The 20,509-nt window shown below is 43.6% G+C and overlaps 1 long non-coding RNA gene across 1 annotated transcript; it reads left to right on the top strand.

Annotated features, from left to right (window-relative positions):
- Window positions 1-2,968: 2,968 nt before the first annotated feature.
- LOC117509798 lies at window positions 2,969-17,291 on the top strand. Its single transcript, XR_004560527.1, has 4 exons — window positions 2,969-3,101; window positions 13,301-13,310; window positions 15,657-15,659; window positions 17,280-17,291. It is a non-coding gene; the product is annotated as an uncharacterized LOC117509798 (long non-coding RNA).
- The last annotated feature ends 3,218 nt before the right edge of the window (window positions 17,292-20,509 follow it).

Here is a 20,509-nt window from a genome sequence, read left to right as displayed (position 1 = left end):
TAGCTGGATTGGTGATCCTGGACAATGGCTGGCTTATGATTTCTACATGACTACGGGTTTTCCCCGTGCCAGTCATTGGTGGGGAAATACCTTTCTGACGAATGGCTACCCGTCCGCCTGGCCACAAAATTCCTATGGGTTGACAGACGAAGCGTATAGTTGGAAAAATATCATATCAAACCTAACAGTCAGCGGCCGAACCAAAACAGTGACATTCACAATAAACTCGTTAAAATTCCTGATAAGCAGACCAATCGAACGGATATGTCACACGTTTGCACTGTGTGCATACAAAGCAGGGTATGATCCTTGCTGGAAGATTGTGCTATGCCCAAAGACACCAAATACAAATGCCTCAAGAGACACCATGAATCAAACAATACTGGGTGACCTTCTCCCCGGACCGGCGTCTGTAAGAGCCAAGCAGGCCCGCTTGCATAAAGGGCCTCTGTCAGCAGATGATTGTTTTTTGGTAACTACGGGAATTAGCGGACAAAATAACAATTGGCTCCTGATGGCGGAGCAAGCAGTAAAATCCACAAAACAGGATTGCGTAGTATGTATGGGGCCCCGACCAATTTTACAGGTGATTCCAGCAGCGATATCGGACGACTGCCTATTGGTGGTAATGAAAAATACAACAATACACCGAAACCACAATTGTTCAGTATGGGACCACATTTACCCTGTTGCGGCTGCGGTAAAAAACAAACCAATATTCTCAGAAAAGGTAGCTTTGGGAAATTTCTCCTGTATCAAACTGCCTGGAACAGGGAAACCACTGGGAAATCTGAACGAGACTAAGTGGTGTAGTCGAATAATACAGATAAACGGTTCATTTGTACCAGTCAGCCGAAGTGACGTGTGGTGGTGGTGTGGAGATAATAGAATTTTTGACAGATTGCCTAGGAATGTGTCAGGCTACTGTGCTTTAGTGTCCCTACTCCTCCCAGTAAAAGCCATTCCCATTTTAGCCAAGGACTTGCTGACGCACCTAAAGTCTGTGGTGCCTGAAAATAGGCATAGAGTAAAAAGAGATTGGAAAGGAGTGGGAGATCCAACATATATTGACGCAATAGGAGTCCCCAGAGGAGTGCCTGATGAGTACAAACTGGCTGATCAGTATAACAGCTGGATTTGAATCCTCCATCTGTTGGTGGTGCTCAATTAATAAGAACGTAGACAGAATAAACTACATCCACTACAACGTGCAGAAATTGGGAAATTGGACAGAGGAAGGTTTTAAAGCGGTACATTCCCAACTGGCAGCCACCTCACTGATGGCCTTCCAGAACCGCATAGCCCTGGACATGCTACTCACTGAGAAAGGAGGAGTCTGTGCAATGTTTGGAGAACAGTGTTGCACATTCATACCGAACAACACAGCAGCCGATGGAAGCCTGACCCAGGCCATTGAGGGCCTGCGGACACTGAACAAGAGATGAAGGATCACAGTGGCGTTAATGCCGAATTCTGAGACTCGTGGCTGGACGTGTTTGGGAAGTATCGCACTTTGGTCTCCTCTGCGCTTATATCTATAGCAGTTTTGCTGCAATTCTGACCTTGTGTGGATGCTGTTGTATTCCTTGTCTACGTGGTCTAGTCAATAGAATGATAACCACTGCTATCTCACCAGCCAGACAGGATTCAGCTCAGGCATACCCCCTTCTGGGTAACCATCCAGGCGATGACGATGATGAAACTGATGAAGAAGATGACTACGACCACTATCTTCCAGATCTGTTCCCTGATCCAGGTGATTATGGTGAACCTGACGATGACCTCAACACCAACGATAAGACCTCCCGAGTGTAATGTATTCTTACCATTGTTTAATGACCCTGCAGCTGAAATCTGAATAAGAAGTGGTTGCTTAGTAACAATTGTTTACTTTTAGGTGAAGATGTAATACCGTTGGAATGCATGATAAACAGTGGGGAAATGTTGGAGTTATTCTGTAGATACACTGTTTTATTTTATCATGCATGTTTTGTGTTCTCTGCTCTGGTAGAATGTAGTTCTCTCTGCTCTGATAAAGTGTATTGTACTGATGTGATGGGTGAAGGTTACTTAAGATATGTAGACATGACGTGTTTCTGCAAGTTGTGGTATCTCTGTGTGCACGCTAAGCTCTTTTAGGACATGTGAAGATCACTCATGCAGGACGCAGCCGAAGCTGAGCAGTAAGATAAAGAATAGAGAATTGAATGTTCCAACCACAGTGTGATTGTGATACATCAGTCCTTTTGTCAGAAGAGTGTGGATTAATCGTTAGATGTCTTAAACACATCTTAACCGAGCCCAAGATTAAAAAGGTTCTGAACATCCTGATGTATTGTGCAATCAGCAGTTCTGCGGCAACAGCTCACGCGCTATCACTCTTCCCCTCAGGAGCTGTACCGCCCATGTATGTAGGGAAGTCCTAATAAAAGAGCGGGAGCGCAGGCCAGACTTTAGTGTAGCTTTGGTGTACAGCCTGACTGCACTCCTCGCAAGCTTAAATTGAATTCTATCTCTCACTTGTTTTATTGCCTGGTTGTCTCTTCCTCTATCAAAGGTACAGTATTCTAAACCTGACAGTTGTAAAGCTCTAGCTTCCAAATACTTCTCAATGGCACTTTAAGTTTAGAGATTTTATTTTTTTATTTTTAAAGTACAAACCCTAAATGGGTTAAGGTTCTTGGCCAAAAACTTGAAGTAGTTTACTTTTACTGTTAAGATTTGAACCTGCTATTTGTTGTTTGAAGTAATTTTCACTCAGTGAAGGCCTGGATACTTTTAAGTTTACATTTTTTGATATATTAAAAATTAAGAAAGCAAGTCTATTTGCACATCACATTTAGTGATAATAAACATATTTTAATATTTCAGGTACAAAACAGCAAGGGATTGTTTTCAGTTTTTTTGTTGTAAAGCTCTAGCTTCCAATACTTCTCAATGGCACTTTAAGTTTAGAGATTTATTTTTAGATATTTTTTCTTATTGGTCATGTATATTGCATTTTTAGGTAAAAATAAAAAATATCGCGACAATATCATTATCGCAATACTAGACATCCATATCGCATATCGCACTAATTTCCAATATCGTGCAGCCCTAATGTCAACCTTTCGTTTGACTTCGTTCAACCAGCTGAATGTTTTCACACAGTACAAAAGCCATTTATTGAGTCCTTTTTTTTTTGGAGGAGCATCACATTAATGTGTTGGTTACATAATGAATGACTGAACCAATCAGTGTTTAGCAGAGGCACTTTTACCCAGAATTCTTTGCGATCTATCAGTGTTTGTTACAAAACCTCAGAATTAGTGCATTATTCAACATTAAAAGATATATGTTATATTTTACCTTTGTACAAATTACAGAATTGACATTAATGGAGTTATTCTATCGGTATTAATGTTATTTATAAATCAGAACTATAAGTCAGCATGACTTTACTTTTCAAGACCTCCGCCTGACCAGAGTGTTGTGATTGGCAAAGAGTTGGGCTTTATGGCTGCTCTCAGAGTGTCTCTGTGCTGGAAGCTGTGTAGTAAATAAGAACTTCTAGCAGGGGCAGGATGTTAAAAGACAAAAGTGTAGGCTCATTGTTTGGCTCTGTTGTCACTTTTAATTCTAGTAGAAGCCATTCTGGCGTTAAAACTCAAATTCAGTTTATTAGTAGTTGCAAATGTACCGAGACAATATTGGAATTTATCGGTTATCTGTAACTTCCAATACATTTTTGGTGGTTTATTGTTTTATCTTTATCAAAGATAACTTTTCAGTTATCTGATTACCTGCTATCCAAGTTAATTTTTTGATCATCTGTGCCCACCACTGCCAGGCACACATCCTCCTGACCAAGAAAGTCCAGCAGCAACTGCACTTCCTCAGTTGGCGAAAGAGAGCTTACCTCTTTCCTTTCTCCTCACCACTTTCTACAGGGGCACAGTCGGGAACATCCTAACACACTGCATCTCTATCTGGCATGAGAGCTGCACTGCCATGGACTGCAAGGCCCTGCACAGACTTAGACTGTGAGAACCGCTGAGAAGGTCATTGGCGCGCTCCTCACTCCCATCAAGGACATTGCCCCCCAGCCACTACCTGTCAAAAGCCACAAAAAAAAAAAAAAAAAAAAATCATTGCAGACACCACACATCACAACTACAGAGTGTTCTTCCTTCTGCCCTCAGGCAGACATTATTGGGGCATTCAGAGCAGAACATCCAGGTTCTGGAAAAAACCTTGTTCCCCGTATATATATTAAAATTTAGTATATTCTGTTATTGATAGTATTTATAGCATATCTGTTATTTTATATATTCATTTTTCCACCATTCTGTTTGCATGCACATACAAGTAGTATATCTGTTTTTTAGTAGATTTGCTATTTAATTTTTATTCATCTTTGTTTTTGCGTGGAGACAGTGGCAATGAAATTTCATTCCACTTTACACCTTTCACAAGTTGAAATGACAAAGAAATCTTGAATCTCAAAAATACTATGCACACATAATGTAGTGTCATTTGCAGTTGCTTAGTCCACCAAGTCCACACCAGTTTCTTTATCTAATTATGAGTCAAGGAGTTCAAATACCTCACGAGTGAGGGGATAATGGAGTGTGAGGTTTGCCGGAGATCGGTGCAGCAGGGGCGGTATTGCATTCCCTCTGCCATACTGTGTGACGAAAAAGGAGCTGAACAAAACCCGAAGCTCTCGATGTACTGGTCAATCTTCATTCCTACTCTCACCTATGGTCATGATGGTTTGGGTCATGACCGAAATAACTAGATCGCGGGTACAATCGGCCAAAATGTGCTTCCTGAGGAGGGTGACTGGTGTCTCCCTTAGAGATAAGGTGAGAAGCTCGGTCATCCATGCGGAGCTCGGAGTAGAGCTGCTGCTCCTTCATGTTGAAAGGAGCCAGATGAGTGGGTTTCAGGCATCTGGTAAGGATGCCCCCTGGGCACCTCCCAGGGAGGTGTTCCAGGCACCGTCCATCTGGGAGGAGGACCCCAGATAAGACCCAGTACTAGGTGGAGAGATTATGTCTCCCCACTGGCCTGGGAATGCCTCAAGATCCTCCAGTCAGAGGTGGTCATGTGGCCCGGGAAAGGGAAGTTTGGGGTCCCTGCTGGAGCTGTTCCCCCTGTGACCCGATCCCAGGTAAGCAGTTCAAGATGAGTTATGAGAAATGTTACTCTTAATCAGTTTTTATTTATTTGTTTCTTTCCAAAGTTAAGTCAAAAGGCCATTACAGAGACATCTCCGCAATGGAACTTACATCATGCTGACATCAGGGAGATGTACGTGTGCTGTCTGGGTTACAAAATATGTGAGAAAAAGTCAATATATCAAATTTGTACAGAAACAGAGCTACTTTGAACATATTCTACTGTCTTGGGTTATTTGCTTTGGTGTTTGGCAGTTGCCGTGTCGCACAACTCAGCATTTGCATAAAAGAGATATCTATGTTGGCTCCACCTAGCTGCATAATAGCAGTTGTTGTATCTTGTCACTGTAAAATACCCACTCTGATTGAAAGTGAATGACAGCTCATCACTTGCTGTCACGTATAGCTAAGGTGACCATAGGGTTAAAGTTTCTATAAAAAATGCACCCCTGCATTTGAGTAAAGAAAGTACATCGCTTTGGGACAATAGACCATTTGAACTCTGAACATGACAGCCCGGTGGATATGTGATTAGCACTGTTGCCTCACAGCAAGAAAAGCCTGCCCTTTCTGTGTGGAGTTTGCATGTTCCCCCCCCGGCCACTCCCATTTCCTCCCACAATCAAAACATTTCTTTCTCTGTGCCTGACCAAGGAAGCATCTCTACATCTAGATTTCTTTCCCAGGCCCCGGACTGTGGCCGCTCACTGCTCCTAGTGGTTGGATGGTGTCTAACTGTAATTAGGATGGGTTAAATCATTGTATGTATGTATATGCACAGTGACAGCAAAGTTCTTCTTCTAAATGGCAAAGCCAGAACTCTGCCATGTTAGAGACACCTTCAGTACAAGTTTGTATAACTGGACTCAAAAACAAAATGTGTTCACATTTTAAATGACGGCTTCATGTAATTTTTCATAAATGTCTTCTGGGTTTGTTTCAGAAGAAAAGGAGATGTTAATGGAGCAACATCTGGAAAACGTGTGCTGTGTTGGACCAGCCCGATTGTTATTTCTAGCTGCAAAAATGTCTACATTATGGTGAAGAAGGTATTTTAGCTAGTGGTGGTGCTGCACTTATATAAGCTGCAGAAGGCCTGGTTGAGCTGCTAACATGTGCCACTCCTCCAGCCTTAATTTTTTTCAGCTTAAGCATTTGCATTTGATGATTTTCCAGTCTTATGGGTTCACCATCCCTTGGACCTGTTCTGTTCCACTGACCTGACTGGAGGACCATGGCCTCTGTGGTGAGGGTAATGGTTTCCTCAAGCACATGCTCACAGGTCCCCAGCAGGTTAACACATCCAGGCTAATGATGCACAGGTCGTGGAGGTCAGTGAGCCAGAAAATATCCATCCTCCCCTGGTGTCTACCTATATATGAAACAATTTCATGCCCATCTTCTCTTTCCCCACCATCATCAGCTGGATATCAGTTGATGACCAGGATGTTGACAATGAACTATAGGTACTTGGCAGGGCAACAGGCCTTAACAGGGAGATGGTCACCCAAGTGTCCACAAGGGCTCAATGTGGTTGAGTTTTTCATACTTTTTTCTGCTCCATTTACCAGGAACAGCGGTCGTCATATGAAAATGGTTCATTCCCTTTTTCAAGGATCCATAACTCCTTAGTTATGTTCTAGAATCCTAGGCACAGCCTGCATCCACTTAGTTGTGAAGATGTGTGGAAACTGCTCACTTAAAGCTTTCTGAAGCAATGTAAGTGTTGGGGAATTTTTGCTGTGTGCAGTACTCTCAGAAGACAAAAGACAAGTGAAAAGCAGTAAAGTATGATAGTAAATACAGTATATATATATATATATATATATATATATATATATATATATATATATATAGTTGTGTGTAAAGGTCTGGGTACCCCTGATGATGAGAAATTTGGATCAGAAATTTCAGTTAGTTATACGATATAGCAAACAAACACAGTGATACAGTAGTGTTCAGAATAATAGTAGTGCTACAACCCCTGGCAAAAATTATGGAATCACCGGCCTCGGAGGATGTTCATTCAGTTGTTTAATTTTGTAGAAAAAAAGCAGATCACAGACATGACACAAAACTAAAGTCATTTCAAATGCCAACTTTCTGGCTTCAAGAAACACTATAAGAAATCAAGAAAAAAAATTGTGGCAGTCAGTAACGGTTACTTTTTAGACCAAGCAGAGGAAAAAAATATGGAATCACTCAATTCTGAGGAAAACATTATGGAATCACCCTGTAAATTTTCATCCCCAAAACTAACACCTGCATCATATCAGATCTGCTCGTTAGTCTGCATCTAAAAAGGAGTGAACACACCTTGGAGAGCTGTTGCACCAAGTGGACTGACATGAATCATGGCTCCAACACGAGAGATGTCAATTGAAACAAAGGAGAAGATTATCAAACTCTTAAAAGAGAGTAAATCATCACGCAATGTTGCAAAAGATGTTGGTTGTTGACAGTCAGCTGTGTCTAAACTCTGGACCAAATACAAACAATGGGAAGGTTGTTAAAGGCAAACATACTGGTAGACCGGAAGACAAAGCGTCAAGACAGAAAACTTAAAGCAATATGTCTCAAAAATCAAAAATGTACAACAAAACAAATGAGGAACGAATGGGAGGAAACTGGAGTCAACGTCTGTGACCGAACTGTAAGAAACCGCCTAAAGGAAATGGGATTTACATACAGAAAAGCTAAACGAAAGGCATCATTAACACCTAAACTGAAAAAACAAGGTTACAATGGGCTAAGGAAAAGCAATTGTGGACTGTGGATGACTGGATGAAAGTCATATTCAGTGATGAATCTCGAATCTGCATTGGGCAAGGTGATGATGCTGGAACTTTTGTTTGGTGCCTTTCCAATGAGATTTATAAAGATGACTGCCTGAAGAGAACATGTAAATTTCCACAGTCATTGATGATATGGGGCTGCATGTCAGGTAAAGGCACTGGGGAGATGGCTGTCATATATCATCAATAAATGCACACGTTTATGTTGATATTTTGGACAATTGAAAGGATGTTTGGGGATGATGAAATCATTTTTCAAGATGATAATGCATCTTGCCATAGAGCAAAAACTGCAAAAACATTCCTTGCAAAAAGACACATAGGGTCAATGTCATGGCATAGGGTCAGTGTCAATGAGCATCTGATTTGATGCAGGTGTTAATTTGGGGGATGAAAATTTACAGGGTGATTCCATAATTTTTTCCTCAGAATTGAGTGATTCCATATTTTTTTCCTCTGCTTGGTCTAAAAAAGTAACCGTTACTGACTGCCACAATCTTTTTTTTCTTGATTTCTTATAGTGTTTCTTAAAGCCAGAAAGTTGCCACTTGAAATGACTTTAGTTTTGTGTCATGTCTGTGATCTGCTTTTTTTCTACAAAATTAAACAACTGAATGAACATCCTCCGAGGCCAGTGATTCCATAATTTTTGCCAGGGGTTGTATTATGAATGCTTGGTCTTGTTGGATTTCTGAGAATCTACTGAATATACTGGTACTTGATGGCCAGCTTGTTGAAATGGTGGAAACTTTTAAATATCTTGGTACAGTTCTTGACAGTCACTTGAGCTTCTCTGAAAACACTGATTTTATCTTTAAGAAATGTTCACAGCGACTCAGTCTTCTTACAAGATTGAGTTGTCTTGGTGTTAATCCGCAGATTTTAGAGCTTGTGTATTCTGCACCTATTGAGAGTATTTTAACATTTCATCTTTGTGTTTGGTTTGGTCACTTGAGTTGTAAATGTAAGGACAAATTAAATAGAATTGTAAAAATGGCAGGGAAAATTGTGGGAAAACCCCAGAAGCCTCTGGCCCACATTTACACTGACAGGATGAGGAGGATAGCTCAGAGAGTCCTGGCAGACAGCTCTCATCCTCTGTCCTGTCAGTTTGAGCTCTTGAAGTCTGGGAGGCCGCTACAGAGCTCCTCTGGCCAACGGTGTCTTTAAAAAAATCTTTTATACTAAATGCTGTTGCCATAATGAACTCAAAAAAGTGACCACTCCACAAATAAAACCTGAACTGCTTTACTTCTGTTTTATTTGATTTTATTAGATCTTATTTTACGTTTTATTTATCTTACTAGGTCTTATTCTACTTCTTCCTTTACTTCCATGTATTTTATGTATCTTATCTTTATTTTATTCTTGTGTTTGTATGACTGTTTTATGACTGTTTTTTTTTTTTTTTTTGTATTTTAGTGTTATCTTTCTTGTGCTGGTGAGCCGAAGACAATTTTCCACATCGGTGGACAATAAAGAATTATTCTATTCTATTCTATTCTATTCTACCTTGTTTGCCATGTAACAATAAGAAATATACTCAAAACCTGGATTAATCTTTTTAGTCACATAGCACTACTATTATTCTGAACACTACTGTATTTGAGAAGTAAAATGAAGTTTATAGGATTTACAGAAAGTGTGGAATAATTCTTTAAACAAAATTAGGCAGGGTGCATAAAATTTGGGCACCCAACCAGAAAAAAAATACATCAATATTTAGTAGATCCTTCCTTTGGCAGAATAACACCTCTAAATGCTTCCTGTAGCTTCCAGTGGGAGTCTGTATTCTGGTTGAAGGTATTTTGGACCATTCTTCTTTACAAAACATCTCAGGTTTGTTGTTTCCGAGCAGGGACAGCCCGCTTAAAATCAGCACCACAGATTTTCATAATATTCATGTCTGGGGACTAAGATGGGCCATTCCAGAACGCTGTACTTGTTCCTCTGCATGAATGCCTTATGTAGAAGATTTTGAGCAGTGTTTAGGGTTGTTGTCCTTATTGAAAGATCCAGTCCCAGCTCAACATCACTTTGTCACTGATTCATGAACATTGTTCTCAAAAATCTGGCTGATATTGACTGGAATCCATGTGACCTTCACTTTAACAAGCCATTCCCAGTACCTGCAACTGGCCACACAGCCCCACAGCATGATGGAACCACCTCCAAATTTTACTATAGGTAGCAAGTGTTTTTCTTCAAAATGCTGTGTTCTTTTTCAGCCATGCATACCGTCCTTTGTTATATCCAGATAATTCAAATTTTGTTATGTGTCGGACGCGGGCGGAGGGACCGGGCACAGCGTTTGAAGGACCCAGTATAAAATAAGCAGAGCACGGTACAAAGGATAACAGAATTTAATAACAGAATAGTGAGTGCTGAATTACAAACAAATAAGTGCGCGGGGCTCTGGCGAGGTGGAAAGACGGTGCACTCCCAGCAGCACAAACGGTCCGGAGCCAGAACAGTTCGGACCCAGGACGCCCGCCAGACAACCCCCCCAGGTGGCCACGACCAACCGAGGTGCTGGTGAAGAAGAGAAACTCATGCATGGTGAGATCCACCACTCCACACCAGAGAGACCACTCAAAGGTGTACATAAACAGCAAACACTTCTGGCTTAGATCACCAATCAGCTTCCCACCCTGCAGGGCATGGAACACCCAGTTCAATTCTCCACTGCAGTGGAAGCTGATTAAACGACTAACATAACAGCTCAATATAATAAGGTCTGAGGGACCCACATCTACTGACTGTACTCATGTGTAGTCACAAAACCTAAAGTACCTCAGGAAGTTGTGCTGACGAGCGTGAGACCTCACCCCCCTCCTCTTTCACAGACCATGGCATCAACCTGGTACGGTCTCTGGCATCCATGATGATGAGATGGCTCTCTAGATGACAATCTCCCCGTCCTGGTCACAAGGTCGAGTCTCGGCAAATACACACTGTGTACTCCAGACTTAAATGCAACCATGCCCCAATCCATAAAGATGCACCAAGCTGTGAGTCCTGACGAGCTGCACATGACAAGCTTCAGGTGATCAGGGTGAGGTCCTGATAACTCAGCCACACAGCCACTCAGTCCTGAACGCATGCCACCTGGAAGGAAAAACAAAACCAGAGAACAGAAGACAGAAACAAAAGGCAGCGCAGGCACCCCAGCCATACAACAGCACCCCACCCTCACGGGAAGCCTCCCGGCGACCACACAAACCTGGCCCAGGAAAAACACCCCCCTCCAGGGACCATGGCTGGAAACAGTATCTGCATTCATCTTCCAACTGAATCTTCATTTAACAGAACTGTTGACGTCATCTCCTCTGACTGCATCTTTGCCTTTGTTTCTGTCATTCAATTTGCACAGGTGTGGCCAGGAGTTCTTGAACCTGTGCGGTCAGCCTTTGTCCAACCTTGTTTAAAGTCTGATTAGTCATAAAACAAAAAAGACAAACACAAACAACCAAACCAACCCCCCCCCCCCCCCCCCCCCCCAGAGGACCGTCCCATCAAACCCCGGGAAGAGGAGAAAAGAAAAGCACAACCCAAACTTAAGTTTGCAAACAAAAAACACTAACACCCCCCCCCCCCCCGATGACATGTAGGGACCAACACCCCCCAGAGGACATCCCGCCAGCTCCAGGAGTAATAACCACAGCCGAGGTCCCTCTGGGATCCAAAGTCACCCACGGGGACTCCCAGCGCCTCCCAGAGGACCGTTCCATCAAACCCCGGAGACGCCCCCCCTCATGACTAACAGACCCAGCCTCGGCCGTCTATGGCTAGATGGACCCACAGCCCTTTCCCCCTCAGAGGACACCACAGTCACACCTGAGGGCGGAAACTGGGGGAAAAACAAAAGAAAAAAAAACATACAAACAAAACAACCCCAACCCCACCCCCTCGGCGCAGTGGAAACTGGAAGTACGTCCAGTGTCACCAACCACGACTATACCCCAGAAGTCAACCGGGAGGAGTGGAACAGCGGTAATGGCAGACGGCACAAAATGGCGCCACCCCTCCGACTTCCAAACCAGCCACCAGCTGCGGGTATATTCCACTGCCCCAAACCTCAGCTATGCCGATGGCAGATGGCTCAAAGGCGCGCTGAAGCCGGAGGTGGAACAGGGAATCAACAAAAAAACAACACCCCGAACCCCCCCCCCCCCTCCGGGTGCAGAGGTTATCTGGGAAACGCCCAGCATAACCGAACTGCACCACTCCAGCAACGCCGACAACCTACGGCTTACACGGCTGGAGCCAGAGAGAGGAGAAGGCACAACAAAAACAAAAAAAACAAAGAAAAAAGAAAAAAGAAAAACAACCCAATTACCCCCCCATCACCCCCCAGAGGACTGTCCCATCAAACCCTGGGAGGTGAAACCAAAAGAAATAAAAAGAAAGACTAACAGACCAACACAAGGTCACCTGAGTCCTGTCCATACTCCAGACAGCCTGCAAGGTCACGACCCCAGAACACTAATAGTGTAGAAAATCCCACACAAAAACCAACTCAAAAAAACACACAAAAAATGAACCAACACAAAACTAATAAGTGACTTATACCGTCAAGCTCAAACAAATGGAACACACCTGTTCCACCTTAAGAGCTATGACGGTAATGTGACTCAGTCACCAACAGGGGGAGCCAAAGTGCTAAAAATAAAAAACCCCTTTGGTAACCGAGAAAACAACTCATGCTGCTTTCCCAGTGCGCAGCTACGTGTAACACACAACCAAAATGTGCTTCAACTAAATTACGCCGGAGCTGACACAACAGACGCAGTAGCTATCTTCACCCAGGGAAACGGGGCTACAACTGTAACAACAGGAAGCACAGCGACCCGTGCCACAGAACTCCGCCGTGCGCGTACACCCATTAAAGGCACACTCATGCAGCTCCCGTCTTACCTCTTATCCGGTCAAAGTGTGACGCGAAGCCGTCGCTATTCACACTCCACAACAACCCACGGATAAGGCAACAACACAGGAACACGGCTGCAAGAGAGCTCAAATCACTATTCAATAATGGGTTCTCCGACACGCACCATCCGGGCGGAGAGCACTCGCAACTGGTCCGGATAACTTCTGACGTCTGCTGCCGCCGCCTTCCCGGCACAGTACCGCCTCTGCTACCGCTGGGTCTGTGATGTATTGGCCAGAGACTACTGTTATGTGTCGGACGCGGGCGGAGGACCCCAGCGTTTGAAGGACCCAGTATAAAATAAGCAGAGCACGGTACAAAGGATAACAGAATTTAATAACATAACAGTGAGTGCTGAATTACAAACAAATAAGTGCGCGGTCTGGTGAGGTGGAAAGACGGTGCGCTCCCAGCAGCACAACGGTCCGGAGCCAGAACAGTTCGGACCCAAGGACCCCGCCGACACCCCCCAGGTGGCCGCGACCAACCGAGTCTGTGAAAGAAGAAACCATCATGTGAGTCCACCACTCCACACAGAGAGACCACTCAAAGGTGTACATAAACAGCAAACACTTCCTGGCTTAATCACCAATCAGCTTCCCACCCTGCAGGCATGGAACACCCAGTTCAATTCTCCACTGCAGTGGAAGCTGATTAAACACTAACATAACAGCTCAATATAATAAGGTCTGAGGGACACCACATCTACTGACTGTACTCATGTTAGTCACAAAACCTAAAGTACCTCAGGAAGTGTGCTGACGAGCGTGAGACCTCACCCCCTCCTCTTTCACAGACCATGGCATCAAACCTGGTACGGTCTCTGCATCCATGATGATGAGATGGCTCTCTAGACGACGATCTCACCCGTCTGGTCACAAGGTCGAGTCTGGAGTACACAGTGTGTACTCCAGACTTAAATGCAACCATGCCCCAATCCATAAAGATGCACCACAGCTGTGAGTCCTGACGAGCTGCACATGACAAGCTTCAGGTGATCAGGGTGAGGTCCTGATAACTCAGCCACACAGCCACTCAGTCCTGAACGCATGCCACCTGGAAGAAAAACAAAAGACAGAGAACAGAAGACAGAAACAAAGGCAGCCAGGCACCCCAGCCATACAACAAATTTAGTTTCATCAGTGCACAGAACTTTATTCCAAAATGAAGCTGGGTTGTCCAAATGTGCTTTGGCATCCCTCAAGTGACTCTGTTTGTTGCGTGTATGCAGAAAAGGCTTCCTTTGTATTACAGCATCATATAGCATAACATTTTTTTTTTGGAGTTTTCCTAATTGGTTTGAGGTAACCCATTTCCTCAAAGTGTTTGAGTTGGACTAACTTCTCAGCTTAGACAGTATGTGAATTAAAACTTTACTGGAGCTACTCACTAAACTTTTTACCACATAATGATTTGCCTTTCCAACTTGTAACAATGTATATCACAATGGATTAGTGCAAGGTCCTGTCTGGCTGAAAATTAAACACCTGTTCTAGTTTCATGTACCAAAGGAAATTATTATGTTGACCTTATTTATTAGTTATTTAACTTCAAAACATTGAATTTGAGGCCCATGATTTGACTCAGAATCTTATGACAAGTAGATGGCCCACAAAATGGGAAAAATCTAACAGTAAAAATGAGAGACCTAGTCCCGGACGATCTAAAACAAAAGATTGGATATACTTGAATAAAATTGATCCAAATTCAACAAAACACTTAGATAAGTGGATAAAAGATCATGGATTTGATGGACGCCTGCAGAAAGAGTCATTAACTAAACTAAAGAACAGTATTGAGAAAAAGTGTGGAACAAGTGGAAAAAGAAAGAAAAGAAGGTCAAGGTGAAATTGTAGCATGGAAAGAGAAGTTGAGAAACGAAAGAAGGCCTTAGAGAAGCAAAGGAAAGACAGAAAGAAACAGTAAATGATAAGAAGGAGCAGGGAACGTGATGTTTCACAGACAAGAAGATAATGAGACAGGGCCTGCGGCTCCAAAAGTAGAAATGGTAGTAAAATTGGATACTACAAACACAGTCAGCCAGAAGCTGAAATAAAGGAGAATAAACTCTATATTTACCGCAGGGACACCCCCATCATATGTAGACCCTACACAACACGTCATGAGAACACGATCCAAACACTAAAAGATGAAGAAAATCAACCTGGACCATCATCCCCACCGGCTGATCAGGAACCAGGTGGATCAGGAGTCTATCCAATGATTCATGTGGCAAATCCACATACTCAGGACCAAGAACTATTCTTGTGTACCGAACTTGGACACAAGCAGACGTTAAGCAGCTGTGGAAGGTGTAACTCCCCCGAAAGATGTAGCCCAGTACTTATTGACATAACCCTTTGGTTAAATCCTACAATCTTAGAGGGGATGAAGTTCAACAAGTCATAATGGCAACTGTGACAAAGGATTGGGCTGATGTAAAAGGAGATTGGGATCCTGCAGAGCAGACCACACTCCATTAGCCCATGATAGTAAGGAATTGGAAGATCGATTGGCCGCACTACTGCTGAGAATTAAGCAGAAATACCAGCAGAAGTCAAATTACACAGAATAAATCGCACAAAACAGAAAGATGATGAACCATTCGAAGACTATCGACATCGAATGGAAAAGTTTTAAAGTGCACAGTGGTCTTCTACCACTGAAAATGATAGCGTGTATGAACAACAATTGAAAATGCACTCCATGCCAACTCCAGATCAGATATCCGAGCATGGGTAGACAAACACATGATAACGCTCCCAAAAGCTGGTTACAAGAGTATGTAGACCACGCATACACGCAGAAAGAAATCTGAAAACAAAAAAGGCAGCCCCAAAAAGGAAACAGGTGACTACCTTCTATTCTGATGAGTCTGAATGGCAGGAAGGCCAAGTCTTTTTTCAAGGCAGAAAATTCGGACCACCTCGTGGGCGGGGCCGTTTTAGAGGCCCACCCCGAGGACGTTTTCAATCAAACCCACAGAGGTAATGGAAGCAGGACAGGCAAGGAAATTGGCAGGCCAAGGCCAGTCAGCTCCCCCAAAGCCCTGGGCTGGAAGGTCAAATGATGTTGGGTTTGCGGCAAATTAGGACATTTCGCCAAGGACTGCCCACAAAGAACACAGAATCCTCAATGACTACCGCCCGACAAGCAACATCAACGGGACCTTTAGTCCCTGAGGCAGATCTAAACCTTCAAGATCTGCTGATGAGTGATGTACCTAAACCGGAAGTGACTTTAATGATGAATGGGAAGCATGTTGTTTTCCTATGCGATTCGGGCGCATGTAAAACAACATGTTGCTCATGGCCGGTAGGGTTACAGCCCAGTGATGAAACATTTTGGGTAAGAGCAGCCAATGGAAGACATGTGCTGTCCCTGTGTCCAACCGTGTGGATCTAGAGACCCAGAAGGGAAGTCATGTTGCATCTCTGTATTGATGATGCCCCCATGTCCGGTTTAATCTTCTCGGACGAGATGGTCTTAATGCATTGGGACTGTCTCTAGTGTCGGACAATGGACTGTTGCGATGTAAAACGACACATCAGCTGCAGGTCTTTACTTTAGGCTCAAATTACGCCTTAAACTGCTACTATATATTTTCTGAAACTACGAGATGCTAGCCCCACCTCTTTGGTGCATCTGTTCTTGTCGTTGCTAACACATTGTTGTCTCATCCCGAACAAAACACATGAACCGGTAAGATCTCCATGTCACATGTGGTTCAAGGGTACTCCAGGACCTGGACGGTAACTATGAGAGCCTCTTGGAGGAAGTAACCCCAACATCTGCAGTAGCAGGACTGTATTTACCATGATGGGAAAAATAGAGCGCAATTGCGGTCTCTCATGTTCCTCCAGAAATTCAGAGATTACATAGGACTGGGACTCCCTTCCATGTGTCCCTCTTCAAACCATATCTCGTGACTTGGCAAAGCCTAGGGTTATGGTCAAAGAGGGCATAAATGCGAACCGATTGGGTTGAATCCCATCCAGGGAGTGGAGAATTTTTCAGTCCTTCCACCGGTCTATTCCGTGTACTCCTTCTCCATAGAACGGATTTGGAAGCAGGGAGTAGTGTTGACCATTGCGATAATCACTCAACAGACAGCATGATCATATTTATTGAATCCAGAGGATGAGCAGAGGTTGGTGGAAGGTCCACCTACCCTCTGGTCCCAAGGGACCCTCTGATGTAGGGCTAGTACAAGGAGCCCTACCAGTGCAAATTAGACCAAAACGGAATATTGCCCATGTGTCCGGCAGTACCCTTTGAGACCCCGATGCGACGGAAGGGATCCGACCGGTAATACAAGATCTATTGAAGGCAGGAGTCTTGATCCCCTGCCCCGATTCACCATGTAACACACCTATCTTTCCGGTAAAAAAGGCTCCTCCCTCCGTAGGTTGGAGAATGGTGCAAGACCTACAAGCTGTCAACAATGCTGTTGTTCAAAGAGCTCCTTGTGTCCCGGATCCGTACACGTTGTTAAATTCGTTGCGACCAGATGCTAAAGTATTTACTGTCGTTGATATTAGTAATGCTTTCTTTGTCTGTCCCGGTTGATCCAGACAGGCAGTTCTGGTTCGCTTTCACATACGCAGGACAAAGGTATACATACACACGATTGCCACAAGGATATGCTGAAAGCCCAACCATTTATTCACAAGTAATGTCAGCTAGTATGGCCAAATTTGTACCATCAGGTGGTAGCCAGATTTTCTTGTACGTAGACGACATTCTGATAGCCCTCTCATGACAAAGATACCTGCATCACAGACACTTTGGCCACCTACTCACCTAGCCAGGGAAGGACATAAGGTCAGCAAGAACAAATTACAGTTGTGGTCCCCGACAGTAAGTTATTTGGGACATGAATTGATGGCACAAGGACCACTATTGTTCAAGACAGGAAGACCGGCTATTCTCCCGGCACCCAAGCCATTGACAAAAAAGCAGATGATGTCCTTTTAGGCATCACTGGCTACTGCCGTAGCTGGATTCCAGATTATGCGCAAATTACGTCTCCTCTCTTGAAATTAATGTATGACGAAAGTATATCCATGGCACAGCATTGAAGTGGACCCCAGAGGCGAAGCGGCATTTGTGCAAATCAACAAAGTCTGGTGTCTAGCTCTGCTCTAGCCCTACCAAATTATGACAAACCATTTGTTCAAACGGTCGATTGCAAAGGTCATTTATGACTTCTGTATTGACGCAGCAATATGAGAAAGGCTTCGCCCGGTTGCCTACTATTCTTCCAAATCAGACAGTGTTGCTTGTGCACTCCTCTGTGCGTACGTGCAGTAATAGCAGCCTCTATGGCTATAGAGAGTTCTGCCGGAGTTGTGCTTTTCCATCATAATACTAAAGTACCCCATGCAGTGTCAGCATTGCTGCTACAAACAATATGACATTTCTGTCTCAGCACGTCATCTTTCTTGTATGGCTACGCTCCCTATCTCAACCCCATTGGACTATTGCACGCTGCACAACATTAAATCCTGCCACAGCTCTTGCCCATCCCAGTGGATGGAGAACCACATGACTGTGTGGAAGGAAGCCCAACGAGTATCTAAATGTAGACCCGATTTAAAGATACATCTCTTTCAGAGGGCACAGTGTATTTGTGGACGGCTCCTCAAAGAAAAATCATCTAGGAGAGAACGATGACTGGGTACGCGGTAGTGACACATGATAGTGTCCTACAAGCTGTCAGCTACCTGCTAACATGTCGGCACAAGCAGCCGAACTGGTAAGCTCTCACCGTAGCCTGCCAATTTTCGAGATCAATCTGTCACAATCTATACTGATCCAATACGCATTTCCACGGTGCATGTGTTCGCTCAACAGTGGAAAAATCGTGGAATGGTCACTTCAACATGGAAGCCTGTCACCATGCCACTCTGCTCACCAAATTATTAGAAGCAGTCCAGCTACCCAGTCATTGGCTATTTGTAAATGTGCAGCGCATACAAAAGGGATTGATCTTATTCCCAAGGTAATGCGTTCGCTGATGAATCTGCAAAATCTGCTGCTGAAGGCCATCTTCCATGTGGTTGCGAGTCCTAACACACTTACAATTGATAAAGCAACTGAAGTAACACTTGATCTCTTGGTAGAAATGCAAAATCAAAGCCCGGACAGTGGAGAGGAATTATGGGAAAAACATGGAGCCGTCAAAAACAAGGACGGTCTCTACATGTGACCCCTTAACAAACCTGTGTGCCCAAACATTTGTATAAATGGGCAGCTATTTCAAGCCATGGTGTGTCCCATGTCTCGACAGGGGGGATGATTAAACAAATCGAAACAGTGTATACAACATTTGGATTTAATAATTTTTTCAAAACAATTTTGTAAAGCATGCATGATATGTGCAAAACACAACGTGCCAGGGAATTTGAGACCTCTACGAGGAAAGTTCCCTGAACCACAATATCCATTTCAGACCATACAATGGATTATATTCAATTGAACAAAGTGAAGGGAAAGAATTTGTTTGGTCATTAGTGATGCATTTTAAAATGGGTCGAGATCTTCCCCACAAAACATGCAAGATGCATTAACAGTGCAAAAAGCACTGTGTCAAAGACATAGTACCTAGTATGGTAATACCAGAAAAAATATATAGTGACAATGGACCACATTTTGTAACCAAGTTGTGAGAAACATGGGCAACTGTTTTGCATAAGCCTAAAAACCACTGTGCAGATCACACCGCAAAGCGCAGGACTAGGTGGAAGAATGAATGGGACAATTAAAAATAGGCCTAAAGACGGCGATGGAAGAAACAAACAGACCATGGACGCAGTGCGTGGACTTAGTAAAAATGTATATAAGCATCACAGTACAGCAGGATTAACACCAGATGAGACCCTTTTGGCCGACCGTTACAGATATACCTCAGGTTCAGAAATCCATGAAATACCAAAGAAGCAAACCTAGCTGATTATATAGAAAGATGCTGGAAAAGCAAAAGGACAGGACCTCAAACAGTTGATGATCCCATCTCTCCACAGGACGACCCTAAAGTGGTACCTGGAGACTGGGTACTGATAAGAAGCATCAAGAGGAAACACTGCACTCACCTAAGTGGGAAGGTCCATTCCAAGTACTGCTCACTACACCCACAGGCCTTAAAAATAGGAGAAAGACAAACGTGGATACATTAACACATTGTAAGAAGTGATCTCTGTAAACCCAGTGTAAGTACGAAAGTGAGCAAGTCTGATAATAGTGTGTGGCTCTGGTGTTAAGATCCAGGGCAGACACGAAAATCAGCAGAAGAAATTACAAGCCACTGACCAGAAACTTAGGACACTGACTTTAGGGAGATCCTGACTATGTCGCGCCATACACCATTATGGATGAAAACAGCATTGTGCTGCTGGGCATTAGTGTTAGGAGCCATAACAGTCACTATATGGGGAATGCACGTGTGGACACCATTAATGAAAAAGGGAATTGACTTTGGGGAAGTAGAGAACATCACAACCAGAACAGACGAAACTACAAGTGGAAATTCAATCCGCCGCGTTAAACGATATGTGGTTACCTCAAAGGGAGTAACCTGCTACAATCATGGGAGGCAGATACTATGCGGACTAAATCCTTGT

The sequence above is a fragment of the Thalassophryne amazonica genome, chromosome 5 (assembly GCF_902500255.1).
Source record: "Thalassophryne amazonica chromosome 5, fThaAma1.1, whole genome shotgun sequence".
NCBI lineage: Eukaryota > Metazoa > Chordata > Actinopteri > Batrachoidiformes > Batrachoididae > Thalassophryne > Thalassophryne amazonica.
This window is presented reverse-complemented; position numbering and strand designations above follow the sequence as displayed.